The 6,418-nt window shown below is 50.6% G+C and overlaps 1 protein-coding gene across 2 annotated transcripts in view; it reads right to left on the reverse strand.

Annotated features, from left to right (window-relative positions):
* CYFIP2 (cytoplasmic FMR1 interacting protein 2) overlaps positions 1 to 1,647 on the reverse strand; it is a 109,463-nt gene extending 107,816 nt beyond the window's left edge. Inside the window, exon 1 of one of the 2 annotated variants that reach the window (XM_016167009.2) lies at positions 1,532 to 1,647. The gene's annotated coding sequence lies outside the window, so the exon portion shown is untranslated. The remainder of the gene's footprint in view (positions 1 to 1,531) is intronic. The other variant, XM_016167008.2, reaches the window with a different exon arrangement.
* Between the last annotated feature and the right edge of the window lie 4,771 nt (positions 1,648 to 6,418).

Consider the following 6,418-nt stretch of genomic DNA (forward strand, 5'->3'; position numbering starts at 1 on the left):
CAAATGACATCAAGCCACCTGCTCTGCACAGAATGGTAAATTCTTTTGAATTTAGCTCTTGAGGATAATCATGGTCCTGGCTCCTTTCTTGAAAACAAGGAGAACAAGAAGCACAGGGCACCTTGTGGAGGTGGAGGTGGGGGTGGGAGGCCTCAGGGAGGGTCACAGAGAAGGCTGATGCTGGAGAAAACAGCCTTAAAGCCTTAACAATCCCGCCCAAGGATGTGGACCTAGACTTTTGCTTTCCAACAGCTGTAATCTTCAGGGTTGCTGGAATCTTCCAACAGAGCCTGTGCCCAAGAGGAAGGTAAGACCCCTACCCTAAAGGAGACACAGGCAGCAGGTGGACAAGGGGCATGTGGGAACCGGACTCTCCTGATTTGCCCCTCATGCCGGCAGAACTGCCCCAATCTCCCTGCCCATTCCATGAGGGCACAAGCGCCCAGGATCGGGCAGGAAAAGATCCTTGCCCCCTTCCTGGCCTGGCTGGAAGGGGAGCCGATGGCCATCAGCCCTTGGTGAGTGTTTCTACTGTGCGGGAAAACGAGGCAAGCTGAGGTCAAAATCAGAATCCCTAAGGTGGGGCGGGCACCTGGGCAGCCCGTGTCCCTCCCTGCTGGGCTCTCCGTACAGAGAACCACACTCCTAATCAGAGCATGCGTCCCGCCCCCACACCTAAACAGAGAGCACCCCCTTCTCTTGCTTTTCACGTAGAAGGTGTGTACTCATCCAGGAGGAGGGCTGTCCCGAAAAGCTGAAGCCACACAGACCGGCAAGCACCTTCCTGATTCTTCAGAGCTCAAGAAAGCCAACCTTTTCCCCAGGAGTCGGCCCACTCACCCCCTTTCCCCTCCTCCCCCGCCCCCCGCCAGCCGGGAGAAGAGCGCTGCTGGCGTAGGCCAAGGCTTCAAAGCCGGGCAGACGGGCCTCCTCTCTCATTAAAGCCCCCACCCCCAAACGCTGCCGCTTCGCCCCTCGCCCCACCCATCTCAGGTTCACCGCAGGGCGCTGGGTGCCCGAGGCGGCTGCAGGGCGGGCCCAGGAGGCTCTCGCTAGCTCTGGGGGAGGTGATGGTCGCCGCGGCGGCAGAGGCAGCAGAGGCGGCAGCTGGCGCTCTGCGGTACCTGGGCGCGGGGATGTCGCGGCCGCCGGGCTCGCGGCCGCTGCAGGTGTCTCGGGTACTCGGGATCAGCGCGGCTTCGCCTCCGGCCCGCGGCTCCGGGCCAGGCCGCGCACCTGCTGCTGCCGCCGCCGCGCCAGAGCCCCTCCTTGTGCCGGCGCCTCCCCGCAGGGGGTCCGCGCCGAGGGGTCCCGGGAGGACCGGAGAGGGAAGGGGGCCGCGCGAGGCCTAGGGCCCAGCCTGCGAGGCTTCCAGGGGCCCTCAGGCCGCGCCAGCCGGGGTGCCGCGCCGAGCGCCCCCCGCAGGCCGGGAGAAGGGGCGCCGACCCCTCGCGCATCCTCACGGCCACATCACCGTCTCCAGAAGCATCCCGGTCCTCGCACCGGCCCCAAGGCTGCGAGCCCTGCTTACCTGGGTCTGCGGCAGGTCCAGGGGAGCCGCCCGAGGACACCACGGGGCCCTGCGCTGGGGCGCAGGATGCTCTGCCGGGCTGGGCTCCGCCGGCCGCCGCGCTAGCCCCGCCTTCGGACCCGCCTCTCCGCCCGCCGCGGCTCCTCCTCCACCCCCGGTGCCTGGCCCCTTCGCCACCGCGGCTGTCACACAAAGAGCAGGAAATGGCTATGGCGAGGGTCTCTAAGTGGGCCCCTCTACGCAATCAGCACATCCCAGACCTGCACCTCAGGCTCCCGCCTCAGCACAGCCAGCTGCCCTGCTCTGGAGATACAGAAGGGAGAAAGGACTCGTCCCCAGGCCCCGCATGCCTGGGAACCCTACCTGCAGCTGTGGGAGGATGGAGGAAGCTTTGGACTCTTTTCGGATCTCACTGATTTTACATTATTTCCAAGTGCTCATTTATCTACCTAACATTTATCGAGCACCAATTTTGTTCTAAGTACCATGTCAGAAGCTAGGTATGCACTGGTCTACAGAAGACAGGATCCCTGCCCTCTTGGAGCTTATCATCTACCAGGAGAGACAGGGCACACATAAAACGACCTAGTAAATGTCCAATCGCAGCAAAGAGAAGTTCCATAAAGGAAAGGAACAAGATGAAGTGTTAGAAAGAAACCCCGAGGTTTGGTGAGGGGCCTTCTACCAATTGAGTCTGGTCCCTTTTATCAACTGAGTCTGTTTCTCCCCTGCTCCAGAATAACTTCTGGCACTCCTCTTCCCTTCCTTAAAGCCAGTCTCTGAAGCTGCCATCTCTTAAGCAGGGACCTGCCTCAACTACATTCAGGAAGAATTGCCTAAGGAACCAAAAGGAAAATATATGGTGACAGGAAGTAATTTTTGGCAAAGCCCAGGAAGGAATTGAGAGGACAGGCACCTTTCTCTTCAAGGCTTAATCTGCCATTTCAGGCTCTCCTAATGACACGGTTCTCATTGAAGGCATGCAGGCTGGGCTGAAGTAAAGCCACATCAAATCCTAGCCTTGAACTGCTCTGTTCCCGAGAAGCCACCGTAGTTATAAGGAGCCATGTCTACCTCATGGAGTAAATAATTTGAAAGCATTTGAGACGATTTAAGGTATATATAGATTTAAGAGACAAAGTCCTGTTACAAAGGGACCATTCGCAATTGTTTGTCTAGGCCCCGCAAATTTATATTTAATCTCTCGGGTCTTCCTATCAGGGGCTATTTAGAGAAGGGCCATATTACTCAAGTCTAAGCTAAGGGCTGTGGCAGTCTTTGCCCTCATTGACCTTACACTATTGCCCAAGCACCTCGAAATCATGATCCTCCATGGTTTGATGTTACATCACTCATTCTAATTTAAATTGCTATTTTAGAAAGGATGACATACACACACACATTTCTGTCCCTAATGCCATGTGAGAAAGTTGCGGGGGTGTTTGCGGAGGATGGCTTTAAAAATAGAACTAAGGTTTCTTCCTTTAAAAAAATTTTTTTTTAATTTCCCACTGTGATCCTTGGGATTTTGAGTTTTAGGGATTAAAAATATGTAACAATGTGAGAATGGATTTTCATTCTAAAGAGAATATTGTTTGAGATGTAGATTTCTGGAAGACATTTCTCCCGGTGGTTCCTTCCCTGTCTTTGCACTTTTTAGGAAGAAGTTGCTTTAAAAAAAAAAAAAAAAAAGATTATTACATATACATTTGCTTATATCTTGGGCAAAAATTATTCTCCGACCCCTGAATTCTATTTGCTTATAAGGGAAACAATGTAGTCTTGTTGAAACTGCTGTGTTGGACATCGAAAAGTTTGCCTTTTGGTACTAGTTTTGCAATTAAGCAGGTATTCTTAGGTAAGTCACTTTATTTCCACACTTCCCCTTCTATGCAGTGAAGTAGGTTGGATACTCTCCAAGGACCCTCTGACTGTGGACAATGGCTTGAGTTAAAACAAAGGACATGTCCTTGCCATGCCTAAAGCACTTCACCAGCTTCCTACGCTCTCAGGATGGAGCCTGAACGCCTTACCATGGCCTGCGAGGGCCTTCATGACCTAGTGCCTACCTCTCCTATGAACGAGCTTGATATACTTCAGCTAAAAGTGATCTTTTAGCTCCCCAAACTTGCTGTGTCTCTGCTGCGTTTGGCCTTTGCACAAGCTGGATTTTTCTGCTTGAAATAATCTGTCTTCCTTTCCTTTCTTCTTCCACCCTTTCCCCCAGTTTACTGCCTAACTTCTGTTCACCCTTCTGGTATCCACCTAGATGTCACTTCCTCCAAGATACCTAGGCTAGAGTTAGCCATTTATAGCCCCCGGGACGTCCTCTATTACACCACTTGTGTAATTGTTGACTACTTGCCTACATCCCACTCTTAGAGCATAAAATCTAAGAGAGAAAGGATGTGTCTGTCTTGCTCCCCATTGCATCCTCAGAGACTAGTACATAACATGAGCTCAGTAAAAATGGGTCAAATGAATAGTCAAAAGTAAAGTCAGCTTATACATTGCCAGTGAAATTCGTAGCCATCTGTCTACTGCCTTCGGATTTCCTTCACATCCAACCCCAGGTGCACTGTCAGCAGTGAGAAGATTACAGCTATCGGGCAAGAATTGTTTTGCTACTTGCGAAGCGGTGTCCAATGAGTTGTGGTTTTGTGTGTGGCAATATTGCCTTGTTTTTCGAAAAGCCTGAAGTCACTTAGGACACCTAGGTCTTTATTTAAAATCCACTGGTTCATAGAAACCAACATGAAGCATCTGGAATGGGCACAAGAATGGGTTCTGGAGAGAGAAACCATAAGTACTAATATAATAATGGCTAACATTTACCAAGTGCATTACCTCATTTAATATTCACAATTATCCTATGAGAAAAATGTAATTATTTGCCCCATATTATAATCGAAGAAACTAAGACGAGTTAAATAACTTGCCCAAGTAGTAAAACCAAAACTCATGCTTTTAACCAAAATTATATACAGCCTCATTTCCCCCTCCCAGACTGAATCTATATATTCATTAATATCCCACCTTACTCCAAAAATATATGTAATGCAAGTTATAAAGATGCATTATATTAAACGTTTTTAATTAGTAATAAATTTAAGAAGACAGAAAGACAAGGATACGAGATGGAGAGAAAATGTGAATAATACAGAAAAACTCAGTGCACTCTGGGCTTGCTACAGAAAGCTCACACTTCCACGTAGTTAGCAGGAAGAGAGAGACTTGACGGTCAGTTACCCAGTTTACGTTGCTCGGTAGATCAAACCTGACTACTTGCTCAAAATTGCCTCATTTTACGCACGAGAGAACAGAGAAGGGTTGCTCAAGGCCCGCTGGACTCGGGCCCAGCTCTTTCCATAGGAAACCAGGCTGCCTATTTGGTTCTTCGAATCTGAAGAGACTTGTCGAAGTATGTGTTTTACATTAACATTTACTGGGTGTTTATTTGGGACCAGCCTCTACGCGAGGTCCTATGTGTAGATGAGTTCATCTATCCTCATGAGGCCGTCAGAAGTGGACTGTTACTTTACGGACGCGACGTCGGGGACCATTTTGCCACTGAAACGCTGCAGCTCTGTCCTGGCCCCTCTGGGGACACGTTCACCCCCTCGTCCGCTGTCGTCCCTCACGTCACTCCTGTCCCACAACTCCTAGAGAACTGGCCTCCCTCGAAGCTCCGATCTCTTGCACATCGCTCGATGAGGAGAACGTTTAACGTTTCGTCTTAATTTAAACAAATACTATTTACCATAACTTGTGGTGAGAACCGAAGAAGAGGGTCTGAAGAGGGTTCATTTGGAATGCGAAAACATAGCTGGGGTGAAATGGGGTCGGTGCGGCTGTGTTCTCAGGCTAGCATAGGAGGCCCCGTAACCAACCCCGCAGAAAGGGTGGGAGCATGGATTTTGGGAACAGACAAACTGGCGTCTGTACCACCACATGTGGTGCTCCTCCAGAACACCCCTCTATTCTCCCCACACTGTCTCCCCTGAACACTGGCCTCTGCGGACCGCTGTGTCAGGGTCTCCTAGTCCTCTGGCTTCCAGCGGGGTTTGGTTTACCAGAAGCCCCAGCAATCGATGAAGGAGAGGGAGGAAAGGGGGCTGGGCGTATTTATTCCTCTGGCTTCCTCCCTGTGATGCTGCCTTGGTCTCCTCTGTCCCTCAGTAAAGGTCCTCTTCTCTAAAGGTGACATTCTCCAGGTGATTCTCTGCTCCCACGTTCAAATGACCACTCCCCTTCCTCGCCCTTCAGGCCCAGGGTGGTGACTGCTTCTTGGCTATTATTTTCCTCTGTACCAATTCTTATGGTTCTCCTAAACCTGGCCCACACTGTTTTAAACAGTCCTTTTGTAAACAAGCCCTGCTTGAATCATCTTAATGCGAGTGTGACATGTTTGGTCCCTAACTGATAAAATACCTTGTTTGTCTTAATGCACCTAACACAGTGACAAGCAATAGCAGGTGAAAGGATCTCTAGAAGTCCTTCTGACAGTATCTGTATGGTTCTGTTATTTCTCAAGCCAACTATACATCACTTGGGGAGAATCGCAGTCATTGAACACACACACACACACACACACACACACACACACACACACAGAGTCCATATTGCTGAATGGAGTATGTTCTGCCTCTTCCTCAGAGCGGTGGACCTCAGCATGCTGGAAGATTCCAGAGAGAGAAAGGTCTGTAGGATAAATGCTCTGAGAAGCAGACCAGTTCGTCCAACCCCCCGTAGAAGTTTCCCGTGTGAATCATTTTCCAATGGAAGTGAAGCCCAGAGGTGAGCCCCACAAAGGACTATATGGAAGCCACAAGCTTTGTCACCTGTGCCTAACGGTCCTCTAGTGCACAAACTGGCTCCTGCCGTGGA

This window comes from Rousettus aegyptiacus, unplaced genomic scaffold (assembly GCF_014176215.1).
Source record: "Rousettus aegyptiacus isolate mRouAeg1 unplaced genomic scaffold, mRouAeg1.p scaffold_m13_p_7, whole genome shotgun sequence".
NCBI lineage: Eukaryota > Metazoa > Chordata > Mammalia > Chiroptera > Pteropodidae > Rousettus > Rousettus aegyptiacus.